Here is a 27,116-nt window from a genome sequence, read left to right as displayed (position 1 = left end):
GAGCAGCAGTTAGCATTGCATCTATTTATGGCTACCAAATTGACGATCGCGAGAGCTTGGAAAACCCCTCTTCTTAGCTTTGAAGCCGTTAAGAATCAGATGAATTTTAGAATGGTTAATGAGAAGATAATGTCGATGCTGTTAGACACCCACACAAAGTTTCTGAAGATCTGTCATCTCTGGATTGATGTGGCTCAACTGTCTAGATTTGACCAGGCCCTCCTGTTGATCTAAGATTCTCCTGGCACAATCACTTGGAGCCCTTTCTTTGTCTTTACTTTTCTTGTTTCTCCCTTCTCTGCTTTTCTCTCCCTTTTTCTTCTGTTTCTGTTAATTTTTGTTACATGCGCTGAATGTGATACCCCTAGAGAATTGTGCCTGTAATGTTTTATACACCTACCGGACTTTCTGAAGAGTCTTTGGTGTAGAGTTCAGATATGTGTCCTGTGAAACTCCATGCTAAGCTTTTCCTATCATCTGTATGCGACTTTGGTGACTATACTTGGCCTTTGCCCACTAGCTTATTGGTCACTACTTGTTTGTTGTTAACGCAATTTATAGTGATTCATTCCATCCTTTTATAAATTGTATGTTTGTACTCCGTTTCTCTCCTTGTTAATACTTCAGTGCATTTGTTATGTCCTTCATAAACAGAACTATACACCTTATTTTTTTTGTCAATGAGCTTGTTTTTAACAGTTTTTGTTGCTGTGCTGTCTATAATAAAATTAACTGTAAAAGAAATACAAAAATGTATGTAGTTTGTCGCCATTGCACGGGGTGTGCGCATGTCATGTTTAGTATATTTTTACTCGACATACCACCATCTTTTATAACTTACCAAACAATTGGCCAGTATAAAAAAACTATTTGCATTTCAAAAATCACTGCACGAGTATTGTGTAGCATAAAAAATTGCAGTACCTACCATGTTATTCAACAGAGTGTCTGCTTTAAAAAATACATATAATGTTTGGGGGTTCAAAGTAATTTCCTAGCAAAAAATAGTGATTTTTTTTTTTCACGTGAACAAAGTGTCAGAAAAGGCTTGGTCTTCAGGTGGTTAGAAGAGTAAGTGATGTGTGGCATCTAATGCTGGGCATAAAATTCCCCCCCCCGCAAAAAAAATCCCCTTTTTCGAAAGTAGACACCCCAAACTATTTGCTGAGAGGCATGTTGAGTCAATAGAAGAATTAATTTTTTTTGCCACAAGTTTTTGGAAAATGAGAAAAAAAAATTTTTTTTACACAAAGTTGTCAATTAAATGATTTATTGCTCACACATGCCATGGATATATGTGGAATTACTCCCCAAAATACATCCTGTTACTTCCCCTGAGTATGGGGATACCACATGAGAAACTTTTGGCAGTCTAGCCACATACAGTACCCCAAAATCCAATAGGCACCTTTTAGGCTTTTAAAGAGCTTTATTCATTACACTTCCAGACTTCCTATCACGGTTTTGGAGGCCCTGAAATGCCAGAATAGTACAACACCCCCCCCCCCAAAATGACCCCTTTTTGGAAAGTAGACACCCCAAGGAATTTAATAAGAAGCATGGTGGGTATTTTGCAGATCACATTTGTTGCCACAAGTTTTTGGAAAACGAATACAGAAAACGAAAACATTTTTCTTTTTTTATACTGCAAAACCTTGTGAGGAGAAATTACATCTGCAAAATACGTACACACCTTTTTTAAAATTCCTTGGGGTTTCTACTTTCCAAAAAGGGGTCATTTGGGAAGGGGGGGGGGGTGGTGTTATCTTGGCATTTCAGGGCCTCCAAAACTGTGATAGGTAGTGAGGAAGTGAAATGAGACTTTCAAAGTAGTCATTGGATTTCGGGCTCTTGTATGTAGCTAGGCTTCCAAAAAGTCTCACATGTGATATCCACATACTCAGTAGAAGTAGCAGAATGTATTTTGGGGTGTAATTCCACATATACCCATTGAATTTGTGAGCAATAAATAATTTAAGCTACAACTGTGTGTTAAGAAAAAAAACAAAAACCTTTTTTTTGTAATTATCCAAACACTTGTGCTAAAAAATAAAGTATTCAATTGACTCAACATGCTTCTCAGCAAATAGTATGGGATGTCTACTTTACAAAAAGTGGTTATTTGTGGGGGAATTATGTTATTCTGGAATTTCAGAGCCTCTGAAACTGTGATAGGTAGTGAAGAAGTGAAATGAGGAATGTACGCACCATCAGGCTTTCAAAAGGGTAATTGGATTTCGGGCTTCTGTATGCGGCTAGGCTCCCAAACAGTCTCACACATGTGGCATCCCCATACTCAGGAGAAGTAGCAGAATATATTTTGGGGTGTAATGCCAAATATACCCATGGCATCTGTGAGAAATATACCATTTAAATAACAACTTTGTGTAAAAAATATTTTTTTTTGTCATTTTCTAAAAACTTGTGGAAAAAAAATAAATCTTTCATGAACTCAACATGCCTCTCAGATTGCTTAGGGTGTCTACCTTCCAAAAAGGGGTTATTTGGGGGTGTTTTTACTGCACTGGTATTTTAGCACCTCAAGAAATGTGATAGGCAGTCAGAAAGTAAAAGGTGTGTAAATTCCAGTATCTATACCATAGTTTGTAGACGCTATAACTTTCACACAAACCAATTAACATACAGTCATTGAGATTTTTTCTACGAAAGACATGTAGCAAAATACATTTTAGCCTACATTTATGACAAAATGTGAGTTCATTGGATATTTTTTATGACAGAAATTAGAAAATATAGCTTTTTTTCAAAATGTTCAGTCTTTTTTTGTTTATAGTGCAAAAAAAATCCAGAGTTGATCAATGCTACAAAAAAGCTCTATTTGTGTGAAAATAATTATATAAATTTAATTTATGTATAAAATTTCATAAGCGCCCAATTGTCAGGTAAACTAGCACAATGCCGTATAGCAAAAAATGGCGTAAATTACAATATCTATACCACCATTTGTAGACGCTATAACATTCACACAGACCAATTGTCACGTACCTGATGGGAGACTGAAATGACGAGGTCGGCCTCACTTGTATCACTAGCCCTGACCCCACTGGAGTTGGAACAGAGGGAGTCTAGGGACCAGGGGGACAAGAGCGCCAGTAGTTGTTTGCATTTCTTGCAGATGATGACCTTGGAGGACTGATGATCTTCTGATTCAGGCACAGTAGTAACAAGCAGAGCAGGTCTTGTAGATTGCCAGGCGTGCACCAGAGCAAGGCAGGTAGTGAGGGCAAGAGACAGGAGCAGTGTCATAGGAATAGCCAGGGTCATCAACAGTCGGGCAGCACGGTACAGAATTAGAAGGAAAGCCAAGGTCAGGAGCAGAGCTGAAGTCAGGAACCAGTATCAATCAGGAGAGCAATCAGAGTCAGGTCAGGAACAAGCCGTGCCAGCAACAAAGGAATCACACAGGAACAAGCAGGACACGGGGGAGCCGAAGACCAGTCAGCACTTAACATGGCCAGAGACACTCTTTAAATAGCCTGTCTGGCACCAATCTTCGCCGTGCGTGTGCACGTGCGTGTGCGTGATCGCGCATTTCTGCGCACATGTGCACAACCGACCACTCTTCTCCAGAACGTTCCTATGCGCATGTGCACTTCTATTCACAATTCGTCTTGCTGGAAATCCCTTACATTGCCCCCCCCCCTTAGGGGCAGCCTACGGATGCCAACTAGGGATCGTTTTTCAGGGCGAAGATGGAGGTAGGCTTGAACTAACCGTGGAGCATGGACATTAGTGGATGGCTCCCAGGAATTATCCTCTGGACCGTAGCCTTTCCATTTAAAGAGAAACTGGGTCTGTCCTCCCCTATTTCTACAATCCAGGATAGCCTCTACCTCGTATTCTTCATTTCCCTCAACCAGCAGTGGAGCAGGAGTCTCTGGATCTCGATTGGGAAATCCACTTGGAATATGTGGTTTTAGCAAGGAGCAATGGAACACCAGATGAATCTTCATATTTGTAGGTAGTTCTAACTCGAAAGCTACAGGGTTAACTTTTCTCCTAATAGTAAATAGTCCCAGGTACCTTGGACCAAGCTTTCTTGAAGGACAATTCAATTTTAGATTTGCCGTGGATAACCAGACTTTATCTCCTTGTTTCAGATTTAAGTTGCCCCTTCTTCTCGCTTGAGCTTCTGAAATAGTTTACCCTATTAATAGTTTAATAGATACCCAGTCATCCTGTGAATAAGATGAGAAGCATCGGAGACATTGTGCCAGAGTTTGGTTTGTTCTCTCTGTTTGTCCATTTGTTTGTGGATGGTATGCAGAGGAGAAGCGCAATTCAATCTCTAGTGCCTCACACAGAGCTTTCCAGAACTTGGATGTAAACTGTACTCCTCAATCGGACACAATATTGATAGGAATGCCATGCAATCTTACTATTTCTTTGAGGAAGGCAGAAGCGGTTTCAGCGGCATAAGGAGTTCCTTTCAAGGGGATGAAGTGAGCCATCTTTGATAGGCGGTCAACCACTACAAAAATAGTGGTGAATCCCTCCTATGGGGGAAGTTCCACAAAAAAATCCATAGAGATCATATTCCCTGGTTTTTCAGGTACGGGCAAAGATTCCAACAGGCCCCAGGTCTTGGCTTTGTCAGACTTGTTTCGAAGACAAACTGAACAAGATAGTTCTGGCAATCTTTCATTGAGTTTGGCCACCAGAAGGAAACGGAGACCAAATTTGAGGTCTTGTGGATCCCGAAGTGACCAGCTAGGGGGTGATCATGACACCTTTTGAGGATAAGAGTCCTGAGTTGTTCTGGCACAAAAATGTGTTCCTTATGAAGATACAGATCGTCTCTTAGCTGAAGATGCATCTCTGTGGGGGGTGGATGATCGTCCTCCACTTCTCTTATTTGTGTTACAAGATCTGTCTGCAGAAGTAAAAAGTTCTTGGCTGGCAGAATCGTGTCAGGTTCAGACTGTACAACTGGATCATGAAACATACGGGAGAGTGCGTCCGGCTTACCGTTCTTTGATCCTGGACGGTATGTCAAATGAAAGACAAAGTGGGAAAAGAATAGTGCCCATCTTGCTTGTCGTGTCCTTAGACATTTCGCCATTCTCAAATATTCAAGATTCTTGTGGTCCATGTAAATGAGAATAGGATGGGAAGCTCCCTCCAGTAAGTAGCGCCATTCCTCAAGTGCTGCCTTGATGGCTAACAGCTCTCTGTCTCCTACATAATAATTCCTTTCCAAGGCATTTAGCTTTCTGGAGAAGAATGCACCAGGGTGCAGAAGGGATATGAGTCCGTCGTTGTGACAAAATGGCTTCCACAGCGTTCTCAGAAGCATAGAGGTGATGTTGGCGTAATCTATCCAGAGTCTTTTTTACATGATTCCAATGCCTTTCAATTGGACTGGAAAAAACTAGGATGTCATCCAAGTAAATGATAATAAATAGATCCAGATAGTCCCGAAATATATCGTTTACAAAATGTTGGAAGGTTGCTGGGGCATTATAGAGACCAAAAGGCATCAATAGGTATTCAAAATGCCCAAAGCCAGTTCGAAAGGCCGTCTTCCATTCGTCTCCTTCACGAATTCTAACTAGATTGTAAGCGCCCCTCAGATCCAGTTTTGAAAAGATACACGCCCCTCGTAGCCTTTGGAATAATTGAGGAATTAGAGGAAGAGGATAGCGATTTTTGACAGTTATCTTATTCAGATCACGGTAATCCACACAAGGTCTGAGGGTGTGATCCTTCTTCTCAACAAAGAAGATGCCAGCTCCTGCTGGTGATGTAGAGGGCTGAATAAACCCTTTTTCCAAGCTCTCATCAATATAACCCCGGAGGAACTCTAATTCTACTTTGGATAAAGGGTAAATTCACCCAAAAGGAATTTTGGCGCCGGGCAGAAGCTCAATAGGACAATCATAAGAGCGATGTGGAGGAAGAGTATTGGCACTCTTCTTGTTAAATACATCCAGATAACCATGGTAAACAGGAACGAGTTTCATTGTCTCGGGATCAGGGTGGATACTAAGGAGAGGAGTTGCTGCGCTTGGTTCTTTAGGAATACAGTGATTCAGACAGCATTCAGAAGGGAAAAGGATCTCTCCAGACAACCAATTGATGGATAGGTTGTGTGCTTTTAGCCAGGGCACGCTGAGAATAACCAGAAATATTGGAGAAGTAATAATATCCAGACAAAAAAAGGTGTCCTGAGGAGGAGTGGCAAAAAATGGTCTCTTGTGTCACAGGACCAGAACTGATACCGGAGCCATCAGCTAGATGGACCGAAAGTCTTTGTACCTTAGTACGAAGAGGAATCTTATTTTGGGTAGTGAAGTTTGCATCCATGAAACAACTACAGGCACCAGAGTCTATAATGGCCGGGACCGTAATCGTCATTTCGGCCAGTTGTAAATGAAGGTGGAAGGAGAGGTGCGTTCAACTTGCTCCTTGGGGATGCATCATATAGAACCAGCTAGGAGAGGGCTTATGAGGTCTTACTGGACACGTCAATACATAGTGACCTGCGTCACCACAGTAGAGACAGAGATTGAACTTCTGTCGTCGAAGACGTTCTGCAGAGGACAACGGTGGTCTCCAAAAGCTCCTTCTAGAAGAATTAAGATTTTCTCCTTTGATAAGTAACTCTGATGGGACAGCAGTCATAGAGGGCACAGGGGTCCCCACCTCTGAACATATCAAGATCGCCCCGTTAGTCTTCTCATCCTGTCTCTCTCGGATCCGACAATCAATGTGGATAGCCAAGTCTATCAGGTTCTCTAGCTGGGCAGGTACCCCCACTCGGGCAAGCTCATCTTTCAGGGTATTAGAAAGGCCAAGACGGAACTGGTAGCGGAGAGCGGACTCATTCCATTGAGTGTCAGAACTCCATATGCGGAAATCGGTAACATATTCCTCAATAGGCCTTTTGGCCCTGCTGTAGCTTGTTAAGCATAGATTCAGCAGTCTGACACAGGTAAGGATCTGCATAGAGTTGTGCCATTGCTGTGAAAAAAGTCCACCAAAGTTGGAGCCGGATCGTGTTGCTCACAAAGGTGGTGTGCCCAGGATTGGGGTTCATTCTTAAGGAGTGAGATAATGAACCCCACTTTGGTGCTTGGTGATGTAAAGGTTCTTGGAAGCAAGGAAAAATAAAGCTCGCAGGAGTTGAGAAAAGTTCGGAACTTCCTGCGGTCTCCCGTGAAAAATTCAGGCGTAGGCACCCGGGGTTCTGGTAGGGAAGGAGTTCCAAGAATCATACTGAACTCTGTTTGAGTAGTTACATCTGAGACTGCAGAGAGGTCCGTGGCTGTGGGGTCATTAGAGTCGTGTAGTAGTTGACTCTCCAGATGCTCAAGGTTTCTTTGCAAATCTTGCACCAAGTAAAATAAGGCAGATACTGATTGACAAATGTCCCCCAATGCAGAGGCCTCCCTTTCAGACTCCATAATTCGCTGACTGGTCTTCAGCTCCCCCGTGTCCTGCTTGTTCCTGTGTGATTCCTTTGTTGCTGACCCGTCTTGTTACTGACCTGACTCTGATTGCTCTCCTGATTGATACTGGTTCCTGACTTCAGCTCTGCTCCTGACCTTGGCTTTCCTTCTGATTCTGTATTGTGCTGCCCGACTGTTGATGACCCTGGCTATTCCTATGACACTGCTCCTGTCTCTTTACCCCACTACCTGCCTTGTTCTGGTGCACGCCTGGCAATCTACAAGACCTGCTCTGCTTGTTACTACTGTGCCTGAATCAGAAGATCATCTGTCCTCCAAGGTCATCATCTGCAAGAGCTGCAAACAACAACTACTGGAGCTCTTGTCCCCCTGGTCCCTAGACTCCCTCTGTTCCAACTCCAGTGTGGTCAGGGCTAGTGACACAAGTGAGGCTGACCTCGTCATTTCAGTCTCCCATCAGGTACGTGACAGTACCAGTAAGCACCTAACATGGGCAGAGACAATTTAAATAGCCCGTCTGGCGCCAATCTTCGCCGTGCATGTGCACGATCGCGCATTTCTGCGCGCTTGCGCACAACCGACCACTCTTCTCTGGACGTTCCTCTGTGCATATGCACTTCTATTCGCAATTCGTCTTGCCAGAAATCCCTTACACCAATTAATATACACCTATTGGGATTTTTTTTTTACCAAAGACATATAGCAAAATACATGTTGGTCTAAATGTATGATGAAATTTGAGTTTATTGGATATTTAATATAAAAGAAATGAGAAAATATTTTTTTTCAACATTTTTGGTCTTTTTTTGTTTATAGCTCAAAAAATAAAAAAACCCAGAGGTGACCAAATACCAAAAAAAAAAGCTCTATTTGTGTGAAAAAAAGCACATACAGTGGGGCAAAAAAGTATTTAGTCAGCCACCAATTGTGCAAGTTCTCCCACTTAAAAAGATGAGAGAGGCCTGTAATTGGCATCATAGGTAGACCTCAACTATGAGAGACAAAATGAGAAAAAAAATCCAGACAATCACATTGGCTGATTTTGGAAAGAATTTATTTGCAAATTATGGTGGAAAATAAGTATTTGGTCAATATCAAAAGTTCATCTCAATACTTTGTTATACATTGTTGGCAATGACAGAGGTCAAACGTTTCCTGTAAGTCTTCACAAGGTTGGCACACACTGTTGCTGGTATGTTGGCCCATTCCTCCATGCAGATCTCCTCTAGTACAGTGATGTTTTGGGGCTGTTGCTGGGCAACACGGACTTTCAACTCCATCCAAAGGTTTTCTATGGCGTTGAGATCTGGAGACTGGCTAGGCCACTCCAGGACCTTGAAATGCTTCTTACGAAGCCACTCCTTCGTTGCTCGGGCGGTATGTTTGGGATCATTGTCATGTTGGAAGACCCAGCCACGTTTCATCTTCAATGCCCTTGCTGATGGAAGGAGGTTTGCACTCAAAATCTCACGATACATGGCCCCATTCATTCTGTCCTGTACATGGATCAATCGTCCTGGTCCCTTTGGGAGAAACAGCCCCAAAGCATGATGTTGCCACGCCCATGCTTCACATTAGGTATGGTGTTCTTCGAATGCAACTCAGCATTCTCTCTCCTCCAAACACGACGAGTTGTGTTTCTACCAAACAGTTCTATTTTGGTTTCATCTGACCATATGACATTCTCCCAATCCTCTTCTGGATCATCCAAATGCTCTCTAGCAAACTTCAGATGGGCCTGGACATGTACTGGCTTAAGCAGGGGGACACGTCTGGCACTGCAGGATCTGAGTCCCTGGCGGCGTAGTGTGTTACTGATGGTAGCCTTTGTTACGTTGGTCCCAGCTCTCTGCAGGTCATTCACTAGGTCCCCCCGTGTGGTCCTGGGATTTTTGCTCACCGTTCTTGTGATCATTTTGACCCCACGGGGTCAGATCTTGCGTGGAGCCCAAGATTGAGGGAGATTATCAGTGGTCTTGTATGTCTTCCATTTTCTAATTATTGCTCCCACAGTTGATTTGTTCACACCAAGCTGCTTGCCTATTGCAGATTCAGTCTTCCCAGCCTGGTGCAGGTCTACAATTTTGTTTCTGGTCTTTGGTCTTCACCATAGTGGAGTTTGGAGTGTGACTGTTTGAGGTTGTGGGCAGGTGTCTTTTATACTGATAACAAGTTCAAACAGGTGCCATTGATACAGGTATTGAGTGCAGGACAGAGGAGCCTCTTAAGAAGAAGGTACAAGTCTGTGAGAGCCAGAAATCTTGCTTGTTTGAAGGTGACCAAATACTTATTTTCCACCATAATTTACAAATAAATTCTTTCCAAATCAGCCAATGTGATTGTCTGGATTTTTTTTCTCATTTTGTCTCTCATAGTTGAGGTCTACCTATGATGCCAATTACAGGCCTCTCTCAACTTTTTAAGTGGGAGAACTTACACAATTGGTGGCTGACTAAATACTTTTTTGCCCCACTGTACATTTCATTTATGTACAGTATTGCATGACCGCACAATTGTCAGTTAAACTAGCGCAGCGCTGTATAGCAAAAAATGCCATAAATTCCAGTATCTATACCATAGTTTGTAGACCCTATAACTTTCACACAAAGCAATTAATATACACTTATTGGGATTTTTTTTTATCAAAGACCTGTTACAGAATACATTTTGGCATAAATGTATGACAAACCTTGAGTTTACTATATATTTTTTATAACCGAAAGTACAAAATTTAATTTGTATTCAAAATTTCAAAAATTAAAAAAAAAAAAGCGGTGATCACCGACAAAAGAGTTCTATTTGTATGAAAAAAGGACACAAAATTGTGTTGGGTACAGCATTAGATGACCATGCAATTACCAGTTGAAATAGCACAGTGTCGTAACACAAAAAAATGGCCTGGTCAGGAAGGGGGGTAAATTCTCTGAAGGGCAAGTTGTTAATTAAGGTTTATGTAAGCACACGTAGAAGAATGCTTTAGTGTGGCATAAATTTTCACCTAACATATCTCTAAAGATCTCTGTGTAAAATTATTACACTGCCTACATGTGACATATGTTCAACCAGGGCCTCAGAGCTTCAATAGAAGCTGCTCAAACGATCAGATTGTGTTGAAGTGAGAGTGATACAGATAGCCTGAGCTGGGACCTCTTCCTGTGTTCCTTTGTAACAGCCACAGTCTTTTCTCCAAACTACATGGTACAATTTAAAGAGTAGGAGTTGATGCATACATTGAAAAATAGGTTTGTATGAAACGCTGTTAGACTTGATGGCCAGGTAGGATTCAGGGATTGATGGAATAGGATCCTCGTCAGTGTGGACCTCAATACCTAGGAGCAATCCTGCACGATGGACTAAGTTATGAAGGATGCAGCAGGATAAAAACATGTTGCCAACATTTTCAGGGCCATTGGACAGAAAACCACTAGACAGTGAACTAAAGCGGAACCTGCTTTTAGGAACCGAAAAGGTCCACTCAATCACACTTCGGCCCTGATTTACTATTGTGCCTGGGTGCATATTCGTGGGCGAACGTCCAATTTTTATGAGTGACCGTTTACTTTTACCCCTAAGAGATTTACTATTGAGCAGCGTCCATAAGTAGACGCCCAATCTAATTTACTAACAAGACACACGCCCGGAATCAAACTTGCAAAGCAGACTTGCTAAGAAGCACGTCTAATACCATGAAAAATCACTGCAGAGACATGTTCACTTAGAAATTTAAACAATATCTGCCATTTCAAAAAAAAATTAAGAATGTGTTAGAAATAGTTTTTTTTAAAGCAAATCAGCACAGTAAAAACTAGACGCCCGTGCAGTGTCTTTGGCCGATATAAATGCGCATGTGCAGAACACATTTTAGACGTTCTCTGTGGGCGCTTGCTTTTTAGCCACTGCTCAATAGTAAATCTCAGTGTGGATTCCGCTGACAGCACTCGGTTGCGTATACTGTGTTTAACAAACAGCACTAAGCATATCTTTATGTATTCTAATTTAATTTCCTTAGTTCTAGTGATTCTATTTTTGTTTCTTATCCTTTATAATTATTTCTGTAATGATTTTACTTATTTTGAAGGTCTAGATAATATTTATTTTGACAGCTGAATGTAAAAATAATGGTCCGCAATAGAAAAAAACAAAAAACAGCGTGGGTCCCCCTTCTCATCCATACCAAGCCCTTCTGGTCTGGTATTGATATTAAGGAGGAACTCCATGTTGAAATTTAAAAAAAAAACCAGCGTGGGTCCCCCTCAATATCCATACCAGACCCTTATCCGAGCATGCAGCCCGGCAGGTCAGGAAAGGGGGGGGACGAACGAGCGCCCAATCCCCTCCTGAACCATACCAAGCCACATGCCCTCAGCATGGGGGGGTGCTTTGGGGCAGGGGGGCTCCCCCCCAAAGCACCTTGTACCCCCCCAAAGCACCTTGTCCCCATGTTCACAAGGCTGGAAGCCTCCGACGGGAAAAAAGGACACAAAATTGTGTTGGGTACATCATTAGATGACCATGCAATTACCAGTTGAAATAGCACAGTGCCGTAACACAAAAAAATGGCCTGGTCAGGAAGGGGAGCGGAACTTTTTTTTTCTTTCTTTTTTTCTTTTTTCGGGTCGCCGCCGCCGCCGTGATTGACGTTGGATCTACTTCGGGGGACATTGTTTTAATAAAGGACTTGTCAAAGACCCTGTACTGTGTTTTTTTTTACACCACACTTTGTTTTTTTGTGAATGAGTCGTGGGACCATGTACCACAGACTCATTCATGTAGGGGGGGGCGGGATCTGGGGGCCCCCTTGTTAAAGGGGGCTTCCAGATTCTGATAAGCCCCCCGCCCGCAGACCCCCACAACCACCGGCCAGGGTTGTGGGGAAGAGGCCCTTGTCCTCATCAACATGGGGACAAGGTGCTTTGGGGGGGGAGCCCCCCCTGCCCCAAAGCACCCCCCCATGTTGACGGCATGTGGCCTGGTATGGTTCAGGGGGGGGGGCGCTCGCTCATCCCCCCCCTTTCCTGACCTGCCGGGCTGCATGCTCGGATAAGGGTCTGGTATGGATATTGGGGGGTACTGCACGCGGTTTGTTTTTTAATTTTCGGTGTGGAGTTACCCCTTAACATCCATACCAGACCCAAAGGGCTTGGTATGGATGGGAGGCAGTTTTTTTAATTATTTATTTAATTAATGGAAATAATTTAAAATTCAGCTGTCAGTGGGAAACCCCGATGACAGCTGAAATATTCCTTCTGTCCCTGCAGAGAGCTCTGCTATTATATTTGACATTAAAAAGTATAGAGACTGCAACATTGTATCTATTTGTATCCATTTTGGATATAGATGGTTTAATTCGGATACATATAGATACAATGTTGCAACCTTTATACTTTTTAATGTCAAATATAATAGCGCAGCTCTCTGCAGGGACAGAAGTAATTACTTCGTTATTATATTTGCCGGCCGTAGACGGGGCGAAAATCGGACAATTTTTTTTATCGTTGGTGGTAACGTCAGCCCATTGTACAAGCGATTTTTCAGTTTTTGTTTTTTTTTTAAAAATGGTCAGTTTTTGCCCCATCTATGCCCCGCATTTCTCTTTTTCTTCTTTTTCTTATTCTTTTTTTTATTCTTCTTTTTCATTTTCTTCTTCTTTTTTTTCTTCTTTTTCTTGCAGGTCATGGCTCATGCTCAGATTTTTTATCTGTATAAAGATCAGCCAATTTGCCGATCATTGCCGCTAAAATCCAAATTTTTATCCAAATTTACCCATTAAAAAAAGTGGCAAAATCCCAAAAAATGGCTGACCAATTAACCCACTAACAGCCTGAATATCAGCCGATTTTTTTTTTCGGCCGATTTTAGACCCATCTAAAGCATTGGTCTGCCGTTTTTCGGGATTTGGGCACATTTTTTTTATCAGTAAATTTGGGGAAAAAAATGCCCAACTTTACTGATAAACAAAATATGCTAAAATCCCGAAAAATGGCTGACCAATTATCCCACTAACTGAAGAGGCCCTTGTCCCCATTAACATGGGGACAAGGTGCTTTGGGGGGGAGCCCCCCTTGCCCCAAAGCACCCCCCCATGTTGAGGGCATGTGGCCTGGTATGGTTCAGGAGGGGGGGGGGTGCTCGCTCGTCCCCCCCCCTTTCCTGTCCTGCCGGGCTGCATGCTCGGATAAGGGTCTGGTATGGATTTTGGGGAATCCCCAAGCTGTTTTTTATTTAATTTCAGCGTGGAGTTACCCCTTAATATCCATACCAGACCCAAAGGGCTTGGTGTGGATGGGAGGGGGAACCCCATGCCATTTTTTATTTATTATGGTGCTGGTTTTTAAATGTAATTTTCCCTTTTTTTTTCTTCACTATAGCTCAGAAATTCACCTGTCACTTCCCCCAGCTAAAAGAGAAAGTTTTCTTGGAATTTATATCCCTAAAGGAAACAATGTTTACTTTGAGTTTATTAAAAGAAACAAAGTTTTCTGTAACTTCGGGGAAAGTGACTTCTAAGCTTGTGAACTATAGTGAAGAAAAAAAAAAGGCTGGCATTTGCATTTGAAAATCAGCGCCGACATACACTTTGTATTGCGAAAAAAATTATTAACAATGGATTTTCATTTTTACGTTAACCGAGGCGTTGGTAAACCGAGGTACGCCTGTGTTAGTATTGCAATCCTTTGTATTGGGATACATAGAACCAACATACATCTGAATTGGCAACATAGCACAACATTTGTGTCACATTTGAGATATCTGGCTAGTTACACTGACCTTGCCCAGGGATTTAGGATTGATTCACACCACAGAAATACAGGCAGGGTTAGTGTTCAACAGCTCTGTGGATTAGTGGTTAGCACTACTGTCTCACAACGCTAGGGTTGTTGGTTTGAATCCCAACCACAGCAATGAATTTGTATGATCTCTGTGTGACTACCCTAACATACGTGTGCTGGTGGCAGCATCTTTGCTTTCTGTTTAAATGATCCCTAGAATGTGAATTAGAATGAGGCCTTGTCGAGGCCTTGTTTGAACAAAACACCTTTAAAGTAGCACCTTATGTGAATGTCAAATGATGGGATGAGATAAGGGCCTGGAGTAATGATTGATTTAATAATGATGGTTTGCACTCCACCTCCTTTTGGGAAAGTTTGTTAAACCATGACAAGAGTGAGCGAAAGAAATGGATTAAAAAAAAAAAAAATTAAATAATGGCATGGAGTCCCCCCCCCCCCCCCCCAATCCATAACAGACCCTTATCTGAGCATGCAGATACCGCATGCCTTCAAAGATTTATTTCCTTTGTTGAATTGCCTGCTTGGTTCACACTAGATGTGGTTTAAAATTGTGCTTTTTGTTGGCAATTTCACCGTGTTTTCTGTAGATTTACCAATGAGTTATTGCATTTTCAATTGTGTTTCACATTGCGATTTCTATTGTAGTCTATATGTGAAATCACTACAAAATGCTGAAAAACTTAGACGAGAACTACTTTTGAAATTGTGCTGCAGCAAATCGCTTACGTTAAGACACTCACATCCACATTCATTAGATCGGATATTAGGTACAATTTCAATTCCCAAATCGCACCTGAAATCGTGCACCCTGGATGTGACTTGGATGGCATGCGACTTGCAAATCGTATGCAAAGGCGCACCCTATTGTCTGCTATTAGAGCAGTCACATGGGTGCGTTTCCGACACTGATTTCTAAAGTAGTACATGTACTACTTTTGTGACGATTTTCATAGATATCTGTGTCAGATGTCTTGCAAATCGTAAGGAAATCAGCATCTTCACTGTATGTCGCACAATTTCTAAATCGGCTTTGATGTGACCACAGTGTAAGGCCTTTTTATGTTTGATTTCCTGAGTGTTTTTCCGATTTATGGGAAATGCCGCATACTAGCAAAAGTGAATTGCCATTTTCAGTATTGCATGCGAGATGTGGTCATGTGACTGCCTTAACTCATGCAAGAATCTGGAGTGAATTGTGCTCATAGGGCCAAGAAATAGTGCCAATAGGGTTCCGTTTTACATCCCTGTTCAATGTTCTGTTGTATGCTGCACAGGTACATGTCACTGTGGCTTTCTTTCTGACTCTGATTTGTGGGGCCTGTATACCAAGGGTTAACGCAGGTGGGAAGAGGATTCATCAGGTGCAAACACTTTCTCTGACCAAATGAATGACAGTGGTGGGTGTGGCCTACCTTATATAAGGAGATTGTCAATGTCCTACCTTTTCCCAGAGATTATGTTACTCCATGTGCTGGCATCCATCTTGGATTTCTGCTGAGCATGGTGGGAATCTTTTATGCCTTCAGGTCTCTGAGGTCCATCCCCCAGAGGGGTGTGGCTGATTACATATAAGCCTGTGGTCCGCACGTGCTCTTTGCACTTGTGTCTTGTGTCTTTATGTTGCTATTACTCTGTTCTGACTCTCGTGACTCTCCTGGAATCTGACTCGGCTTGTTACTCGACTATTCTTTGTCTTCTCCTTTGATCTGACCCTCTGTTGCTGAACCTGGCTCGTGACCTGTGATTCTCGTCTGCTGTCCTGTACCGTTTTGTCCTGTTGTTGTCGACCCGGCCTGCCTGACTACTCTATTGTCTTTTCCACCAGCTACTCACAATTGGCGGCGGCCATTACTGCAACTGAGGTGTCTCGGGGGCCGCGACCTGGTTCCTGGCTGCGTCAAGTCCATCCCCACCATCAGGGGCCCTGGTGAAGGGCAGCCTGGAACTTAGACTCCGCGCCCTGAGGGACTTCGGTCTGTGGGTGGCGGTTGTCGTCAGCCAGTGCGTTACATTGTTATTAGGCCTGCCTGTCCATTCCTCAGCTCCTGCCCTGACAGAGATGCAGTTGGGGCTGATTTTTGCCTTGTACAGGCACATTATTTCTGCATGCCCTTGTCTGTGGTGGTTTGGGGGAGGAAGAGATATTGTGGTGAATTGCCCCCAGGCCACACTCACGCTGTGTTTTGATGTGGGCTGTAAATGTTTTGCATGTTCTTCCTTGCTCTGCTCTTCCAAATTTGCTTTATTTAGAATGAAGTGCAGTTTTCAGACAAACCTGATGAGAAACGTATGTGTGGGGGATTTGGGGAGGTGGGAGGTGTTATTTTGGCACGCATGTATTTTTATATTGATATTTCGATCTGCAGCTTTTGTGAATAAGCCCAAGTGATATTAACCGTTGGTTTCCTGCTGTCAGGGATGCGGGTGTGACCAGAAGTGTGTGGACTGACACAGGGAAACGTAGGCTTCAGATATAGTAAATAATATAATTTATAATTTATTGAGACTAACAATACAAATATAAACGCAGTGCACCAAACCCCAAGCTAACACAAATACATACAACAAGGTGAAACAAACCCAAACCTAAACTGATATAGATACACAGGTACATACACATATAGAGCACAACGTAGTCAGGCAGGCCGGGTCGATAACTATCGGGCAGGTAGGTACAGGAGGAGCAGGCGGAGAGAATGGTCAGGGTTACAAGCCAGGGATCAAACAGGAGAAGTCAGCAGAGGTCAGGATCAGGCAGGGTCGGCAACAAGTCAGGCAGAAACAGGAACAGGAACAGGAATGCAGGTTACAAGGTACAGGGGCCCATGGAAAAACACACACCAAGGCACAGACTGCAGGTCTGGCCATCCCTTAAATACACCTGCAATCAGCCCCAGGTGATGGCTAATTGCTGAAGTGAACCTCTGGTTGTTGAGAGCACCCGCTGGCCAGCCCTGGTACTGCAGCCCACAAGGCAGGTGAGTCCCACCACTATTGGCAAGTCCATTCCTAACAGTACCCCCTTCCTCAAGGAGTGGCCTCAGGACGCTCCAAACAGTCCTAGCTGGGCAAAATGTTCCACCGCCTGGGTCCGGTGACTGGCGGGATATCACAGACTGGCACATCGGGCTGGGCACCGGACGGAGGCACTTTGAGCTGGGCACCGGAGGGAGGCACATCGGGCTGGGCACCAGACGGAGGCAGTTCGGGCTGGACACCGGACGGAGGCACTTCGGGCTGGACACCGGACGGAGGCACGTCGGGCTGGCCAGGAAGGGTGGCGGGCACCGGGCCACCAGGCGGAGCGGCGGGCATCGGGCAACCAGGCGGAGCGGCGGGCACCGGGCAACCAGTTAGAGCGGCAGGCACCGGGCAACCAGGCAGGGCGGCGGGCACCGGGCCCCCAGGCGGAGCGGTGGGCCACCGGGCCATCTGGCTTGACAGCGGGCATCGGGTCACCAGGTACAACAGCGGGCACCGGGTCATCAGACATTGGATCGTCTTGCTCGACCGCGGGCACCAGGTCGTCTGGCTCAACAGTGGCCATCGGGTCACCAGGCACGACAGCGGCCATCGGGTCACCAGGCACGACAGCGGCCATCGGGTCACCAGGCATCAGGTCATCTGGCTCGACAGCGGGCACCGAGTCATCTGGCAAGGCAGTGGGCACCGAGTCACCAGGCATGACAGCTGGCTCTGAGTCAACTGGCACGACAGCGGGCATCGGGTCACCAGGTATGACAGTGGGCACTGGGTCATCAGGCATTGGATCGTATGGCTCGACAGCGGGCATCGAGTCATCAGGCAAGACCGCGGGCCCCGAGTCACCAGGCACAACAGCGGGCTCCGAGTCAACCGGCCCGACAGCGGACTCAGAGTCAACTGGCAAGACAGCGGGCACCAAGTCATCTGGAGGAACAGCGGGCATCGAGTCGTCTGGCAAGACTGCAGGCACCGAGTCGTCTGGCAAGACTGCGGGCTCTGAGTCAACTGGCCCAACAGCGGGCTCTGAGTCAACTGGCAAGACAGCGGGCACCAAGTCATCTGGCGTAACAGCGGGCACCGAGTCATCTGGCAAGACTGCGGGCACCGAGTCATCTGGCAAGACAGCGGGCACCGAGTCACCTGGCATAATAGGATCATCAGGCTGGATCAGTTCATCAGGCTGGGTAGAGACATCAGGCTGGGTAGAGACATCAGGCTGAATTGTGGGTGCCGAGGCACCAGGCTGAACCACGGAAGGCGGGTTCTCAGACGGCAGGCTGACCGGTTTGGATACTGGCAGGATGGTACTGGTTGGAAAGAATTTTTTCTTTTTTCTGGTTTTAGTTACTGGAGCACTGTAAGTAAACGCAGGTCTGTAAACGAATGGAGCAGCTGAAGACAGAGAAGAGCTGGAGGATGGAACAGAGGAGGGAGCAGTTGCTACAGAGGACTTCTTTACAGGGTTAAAGAAAGGATAGGTGCAGCGAGTGGGAGCAGGGGACTGGTATGTGGTAGTTAGCAGAGTATACTGGGCCGTCACTGGGGGTGCTGTCGGGGATGCAGGAAGAGTGCCTTGAGCAGAGGAATGATGTTGCAAGCCGACTGAGGCTGGGTGCAACAAGTCTGACCATGTCTGCAGTATGGGTTGAACAAAGCTCCGCTTACACAAAGCCTGTCTGGTCAAAGACTGCACTGCGTTTATATAATCTCTCAGTACCTGTTGTGAACATGCAGAATAATGCTCCAGAAAGTAATCCACATCATCCTCTAATAACCATACCAGGGACTCTACCTGGTCGGCACTAAATGGCGGCAAAAATTCATCCCTGCATTCGGGGGTACCAGATGAAACCAACTCAGCACAAACCTGAATCAATGGCTGCACCTCAGAGAATTCTGTGCCCTGATCTACTAGGCAATGAGCGATCCTTATACACTCTAGTCTATCCCTGGGATACTCCTTCAGAGTCTGATAAGCATAATCCCTGTCATCAAACACTAGCAGAGAAAAATACACCACCTCATCAAGATCCATCCTTCCCAGCAACAATAAGCCAAGATGGCTTCCCTGTGTAGCCACTTCTGGTCAGGATTGGCCTTGGTGTAATGTCAGGGATGCGGGTGTGACCAGAAGTGTGTGGACTGGCACAGGGAAACGTAGGCTTCAGATATAGTAAATAATATAATTTTTTGAGACTAACAATACAAATATAAACGCAGTGCACCAAACCCCAAGCTAACACAAATACATACAACAAGGTGAAACAAACCAAACCTAAACTGATATAGATACACAGGTACATACACATATAGAGCACAACGTAGTCAGGCAGGCCGGGTCGATAACTATCGGGCAGGTAGGTACAGAAGGAGCAGGCGGAGAGAATGGTCAGGGTCACAAGACAGGGATCACACAGGAGAAGTCAGCAGAGGTCAGGATCAGGCAGGGTCGGCAACAAGTCAGACAGAAACAGGAATAGAAATGCAGGTTACAAGGTACAGGGGCCCATGGAAAAACACACACCAAGGCCCTGACTGTGAGTCTGGCCATTCCTTAACCACTTCCAGACCGGACACTTTTACCCCCTTCCTGACCAGGGCAATTTTCAGCTTTTAGCGCTATCACGCTTTGAATGGCAATTGCGCGGTCATGCAACACTGTACCCAAATGAATTTTTTACCATTTTTTTTAGATAGATAAAGCTTTATTTTGGTGGTATTTATTCACCACTGGGATTTGTATTTTTTTTGCTATGTAAATGAAATGTCCAAAAAATTTTTTAAAAAGTTTTTTTAATAAAATTTTGCAAATAAATAATATTTCATCATAAATCTTAGCCAAAATTTATTCCGTTATCTTTTTAGTAAAAAAAAAATAAATCCAAATTAGTTTATAAGCAAAAATTATAATTTTTAAACATTTTTTGTACATTTTTATTTTATTTTTTATTCTATTATTTTTTATTTTTTGTTTTTTACATACTGTCACCCTAGCAGTACAGTGTCACCATGGTGACACTGTACTACTTGTGAGGGGTGATAAAGATTTTTTTTTTTTTTTACACTGATTGCTTTTACACCCATATAGGATGTAAATGCAATCATTTCTCTTTCTCTGTGTGTGCATTCCTGCACTCATTGAGAAATACAGAGTGAGCTGTGATTGGTCACAGCTTGTCACATGGTACAAGGCTTTTGTGAATAGCCTTGTACCATGTGACCTCTGTGATCATTCACAGATTTCACACATAGTAAGCAATGATGTCAGAAGTGACATCTTGCTTACCACTTTGCATGTGATCACTGATTGGCCAATCAGTGATCACATGATCGGGACCTCGTACAGAGGTCCCGTCCGACGATCGGTGTTTCACTGTGTCTGGAGGACATAGCGGGCACCGGATCGCGGTGCTGCGCGCTCCCAGGGAGCGCGCACAAGCAGGGTGCGGGGAGGCCGTTTATAGATGGCCACCCGACCCTGCAGTGCCACCGTCCGGCCGTTTATATACAACGGCCAGTCGGGAAGTGGTTAAATACAACCCCTGCAATCGGCTTCAGGTGTTCTGGCTGACTGCAGGGGTGAGTCTCTGATTGCTGGGAGTACCCGCTGGCCAGCCCTGGTACTGCAGCCCACAAGGCAGGTGAGTCCCACCGTTATTGGCAAGTCCATTCCTGACACCTGCTGTAACCTGTGAAAGCACAGTTCATTATAAGTATAATCTTTTAGATTGTAAGCTCTTATGAGCAGGACCGTTCTATTTTAGCAACATCAATCCTGTGTTTTTTTTGGTTTTTTTTCTTCACACCAAGATATTGAATGTAGCTTTTTGTTGCTGTCCAAATAAATGTGGAATGTGTATTTGATCAATAAACATTTGTACTATGTATTTTTTGGGGGGATTATTTCATGTTCTAGTTGAATGTTGCACAGTGGCTAAATGGTTAGCACTTCCACCTGGCAGTATTAGGGTCGTTGGTTCGAATCCCAGCCACGGCACCTCCTGCCTGGAGTTTGCATGTTCTCTTTGTGCCTGTGTTTCCTCCAGGTACTCTGGTTTCCTCCCACACTCTAAAGACATGCCGGATAGGTTAACTGGATCCTGTCAAAATTGGCCCTAGTATATGTATGAATGTAAGTTAGGGCTCTTAGTACGCCCCTTGAGGGTTAGGGACTGATGTGAATTTACCACATCTATATGTAAAGCGCTGCGTAAATTGACAGCGCTATAGAAGTATCTGAAATGTACTAGCACCCCTAACACTTATTTTTGCTAGCTATATAATATGCCCAAATCTTCCTTGTTAGAACACACATGTGCAAGTATGTCCAAAATAACAAACCAAAAGCCCCCTATTGCACGACAAGACCATGTTCTGTACCAATGAATAGGTCGTGTTCAATGTGCAGCTAGCTATTCTTTTTCTACAATCCTCTTAACAGTAATAAATTGGGTCCCCAATTTATGTTGACTTTGGGCCTTTACTGGCAAATATATATTCACCAATCTCATATACACAGTATAGCTGCAAGCATACATTCACCAATGCCAAATCTACAATAGAACTGCAAACATATATTTGCGAATGTCATATACACAATGGAGCCGCATGTAAAATTGCTATGGTGCACAAATAAACACCAAGACGACTGTTGGAGGAAGTGCTAGAGCAGCTGTCATACCGGAAATACGTCATGACATTTGGGGAAGGACGTTTGCACACACCCGGAAGTGGTAGTGGGGAGTGTTAGTGGATGGGAGTGTAGTTAGGAGAGTTTAGTGGTAATTTGCAAGTCAATTTTTTAGTTTTGTGAATTGTTCTTTTGTGGAATGCCAGACCACATCTGGACATGGCGAGATCACTGTTCTCCACCGAGGAGCTGATCCTCATTTGCTGGGGAAACATTACTAATATTTGTTGTATTTTCAGTTGAAAACATGTCCAATTCCTAGATCCATTGAGGTACATAGCAGAGGTTCAAGGTTCTTCCTAACTATACAGGTGGCACAGACACAAGCATACACCCAGGGCCACTGTTAGATATCACGGGGCCCCGTACAGCATACCTGACAGCCCCCCACCGCCAGAGAAAATATCCAAATTATATTTATGGTAAAAATACACTAAAAACATTATTAATGGACATAATCCCAACCATATTCCTGTGAAATCTAAATGATAAAACTGTACTGAGTTCATAAATAAAGTTATGTGTGTAATTGAGGTTTTGGGGCTCATGGGTGCTGTGGCCTGTAGAGTGAGAAGCAGTGGTTTGTTTTTGTGGCCATCGCCGTTTGCAGGCAACCTATGTTACACTATGGAATTGCTGCAGGTCATAATTTGATAAGCATATGGGTGCAGGTGTACAGCCCTGAACACAGACAGTGAGCATTCAGGGACACTTACCCACGCCTTCACACCTGTCAGATTAAAACCTGTGTTCATACAGCTGCTGTGTCCCCATAGTGTAACAGGTGGCTCTAGCCACATAAACAACCCACTCATTCATGCTGTACAGGCCAGAGGACCTGTGTGAATGGGGCATTTTTTACTTTTTTTTTTTTCCTCAGCTCGTTAATTTTAATGTCCTGCCTAATGTGTGGGAACATGCAAAAATACTGCAGGCATATTTTTTTAAAAGTGTGTTGCACCTAACCGTGCACATCTGCAAAGGGCCTTGCATTTCTTTGCTGTTCTGGAAAATGTGTGTTCTTGCATGCGTTTCTGCACCACCAATGGTGTGAACAAGTCCTAAGGGCCAGTTCGCACTATAGAAAAAGTCTAGATGTGTTCCTGATGCGTTTTTGCATGCCCTTTGGGCATGCATGTTTAGTGTGTTCCAGTACATTTTGGATGTGTTTTGGACACGTTGCATTGCATTTTTGTATCCCTTCCAGTTAGTTTTTTCTACTTTCTTTTTATTCAATTTAATTAGGGACATGTGCGTTTTAGTACATTCAAGGACATTTCAATGTGTTCCAGTACAGTTCTGTGCAGAAACAATGCAGTGTGGTCAACTTTGTTTACAGCACCTGCAATGCATTGAAAATGCAAGCGCTGATGTGAACTATGACATTGACAACCATATAACCTTCTTTCTGTGCGTTTGTGATGCCAAAAAAGCAACTGAAACACATGTAGTGTGAACTGGTCCTAAAGATTATTAGAGGTAAGGGAACGGGACTGACCAGGGATTATGAATTCAATCAGACTAGTGGTGATATACAATCAGCAATCGTATAATAATGTGAGATCAGAGCTGTAGCTGATAGAAAATGAGACACATTCACTTGATCAGTAAATAGTTAAAAAGAGTGGGGCAGTGATCCATAGATTTGCATATGGGACAGGTGATGATGGGGTGGGGGAGGGGGTCAAGTTGTATAAGGAGACAGATTTAAAAGAAGAGAAAAAAGTTACAATGAAATATACACAGAATGAAACTTTCACATTTCCTGTAATTGGCAGAACAGGACACAGGTAACATTCATCCACTTTCTAGTCATTAGGCAAAATCATAATTGATTGATCAATATTCCAGGCACTGACACAACCCAGAAAATTGATCTCCATTTTTTTAACGTTCATAAATGTCAAGGAGCTTATAATCTAAGGGCAGAAACTCAGCCATGTAACTAGGTCCAATGAACCTAACAGCATGTCTTTTGAGTGTTGGCAGAAACACATCCATACAGGGAAAGCATGCAAACTGGGATGTAGCCATGACTGGGAGTAGAACCCATGACCCAAGCGCTGTAAGTTCTGAGCTCTAACCACTAAACCACTGTGGGAGACACAGTTTGAGCTACAATGTAGAATAGTTACATTGTTTAAAAATGATAAAGCGAGCGCTGGTCAAATGATATAGACTAGTAAAATGGTATTACACAAGATAAATATAACCACGAACAGTAGTGCATGAACTCGTGAAAGGTCATCCACCCTTGTGACAGTGTACTACACTATTAAGCACCTTTCTGGCTCCTGTGGCTGAGCTAATTCTTCCCCAGGACCATTTGGGCACCCACCCTGATGGATGGGTGGATGACTAACCCATAGCTGCCAGCATACCGCTGCACCCCCAGATGTGTGATGTGTATAACCCATGCACATTAATACTTTTGTTCTGGTGAGTGTAGACCACTCCCAAGGGTGGTTTATCTTTCATGAGTTCATGCACTACTGTCCGTCACGGAGAAACCACACGTGCCATTCATAGGCACTCCCTGAGTTGGTACTCTCACAGGAAGGACATTCCATTATTCAGGAATGATTATATGAACTTATTTTAGCACCATTTACCATTTTACATCATTATTGCAATTATTTGCACTTTTTGGTTTTTACATGCGTTCATTATTGATCACATGCATTTATAGCGCTGCACTTGACTTTAACATAGAATAGTTACGTGAGTAAAGAGAATGAAGATATAGCATTATATTGGGAAATTAGAACTCGACATTCCAAATTATTTGAGATATAAGTGTGAAAATGTTTAACATTTGAAAATAGAATGTATGACATTCATTAGTAAATGCATTACTTTCCTGATCATTTTGGAGAAACAGCAAAAAAAAAAAAAAGATAACAATTCTAATATAGGTGTACTATTTGTTACATTCTAAATATTCTCTTTTGCTAACACAAAAACGCCAATGCTACAATGCCCGCGCTTGTGCGCCATCTAGCGAACATATCCGGTATTGCACCTAAAAATGTGCCAGACGTGATTCCACATTTACTAATAGCAAAGTAGACGTTCGTCAATGAGATTGCTAGACGCCGCTCAGAAGACTGACAGGTCTTGACTGATTTAACGGAGTCTGCTTGAATGTTCAGAGTCTGCTAGTAGACTCACGTCTTAGTAAATCAGGGCCTTCTTCTCTTAGTAATTGTTGCATTGTAGCGAGACTCTGCAGGTGTTGAGTACCTCAAGAGTAATGTTAACTTCTTGCCAAACAGCCACTGTAGAAATACGGTGGCAGGTCGGCACGGCTGGGCAAAACCATGTTTTAAAAAGTGCGTTTACAAAACAGGTAAGGGCACACACGAGCCGCATGCCCGCCCTACCCGTCCCGCCGATCGTGGCTGCGGGTGGCAGTTGCCGGGTCACGGTTGGTCATTACCTACCGTGTCCCGGCGATTAGCGGCAATCACTGACAGAGAGGACGGCTGCAGTGTTTACACTGCAGCAGTGCTTTCTGTCAGTCCCCTCTCAGCTCCTCACATGCTGATCCGGAGAGAAGAGTTTATCTCTCCAGATCAGCGTGTTCCCCTGCAGTACACCCCCTCGCCCCCTAGTAAAACACTCCCCTCACACAGTTAACCCTTTCAGTAAATAAAAAAGTAAATCCCTTCCTCCCCAGTGCCATTAGTACACTGTCAGTATTTTTTTTTTTCACTGATCACTGTATTGGTGTCACTGGGGATGTCACTGACCCCAAGTCAGTTCACCCCCAGTGTCAGAATATCCGCTGCATTCCCGCAGTCCTGCCATAAGTTGCTGATCGCCACCATAAGTCGCCATTATTAGTATAAAAAAAAAATAAAAATCCCAGTATCTTTCCCATTTGTAAACGCTATAACTTTCACGTAAACCAATTAATTTACACGCATTGGTTTTTTTTGTCGCAGAATACATTTTGGCAGAAATGTATAACTAAATTTGATTTTACATTTTTTTTTACTGGACATGTTTTATAGCAAAAAGTCCAAAATATTGTTTTTTTTTCCTCAAAATTGTCAGCCTATTTTTTTTTTATAGCGCAAAAAATAAAAACCGCATAGGTGATCAAATACCACCAAAAGAAAGCTCAATTTGTAGGAAAAAATGGATGTAAATTTCATTTATGTACCGTATTGCATGACTGTGCAATTGTCCGTTAAACCAGTGCAGCGCTGTATAGCAAAAAAATGGCGTAAATTGTAGTATCTATACCATAGTTTGTAGACGCTATAGCTTTCACACAAAACAATCAATATACACTTATTGGGATTTTTTTACCAAAAACATGTAGCAGAATACATTTTGGCCTAAATTTATAACCAACTTTGAGTTTACTATATATTTTTTATAGCTGAAAGTAAAAAATTTTGTTTTTCTTCAAAATGTTTGGTCTTTTTTTGTTTATAGCGTAAAAAATAAAAAGCGCACAGGTGATCAAATGCCACCAAAAGAAAGCTCTATTTGTGTGAAAAAAAAGAACATAAATTTCATTTGGGTGCAGCATTGCATGACCGCGCAATTATCAGTTGAATTAGTGCAGCGCCGAGTAGCAAAAAGAGGCCTGGTCATTAAGGGGGGGGGGGGTAAATCCTCAGGAGGGCAATTGGTTAAGCCAGGGCAGAATAACCTACAATACCATTGGAAAATGCCAATTTTTAGAACAACAATAGTATATCATGATGAGTGGGCAATAGCATGGACATCTGACATCTTCCCAACATTTTCATTGCTAAACATGATTGTAATGTAAAGGCCTTAGGCCATATGTCAAGTGGCTTAGCTGGAAATGGTTACACCAGGATGATGATCTGGGTTTGCCATTTCTATAACAGCCAAGGCTAACAATCTGCTGTGTATATTTTGTGTGTAAGGTGGGAGGAGTGAACACAGAAGTGTAACATATACTTCCATGTATGATGTATGTGGCATGCATTGAGACATATTTGATAATCAAAAGTATCTTACTAAGAAGCCAGCCTCCAGTTATTCTGTTAGTGTCAAAATGGTCATAGAGCTGTGCTTGCCTTTAATATGTGGGCATCATGGACAGATCCTGGGAAGCCGGTGACCACATTTGTGATGAACATATTTACACCGCAGACAACCTATGTGTTTAGTGAGTGGTACCCCTTCCTATTATAGTAGATGTGTTCTTTAACAGAGGGTGCACATGGGTAC

Source organism: Staurois parvus, unplaced genomic scaffold (genome assembly GCF_062004578.1).
Source record: "Staurois parvus isolate SC_StPar_1 unplaced genomic scaffold, SC_StPar_1.0 ptg000032l, whole genome shotgun sequence".
Classification (NCBI taxonomy): domain Eukaryota; kingdom Metazoa; phylum Chordata; class Amphibia; order Anura; family Ranidae; genus Staurois; species Staurois parvus.
This window is presented reverse-complemented; position numbering follows the sequence as displayed.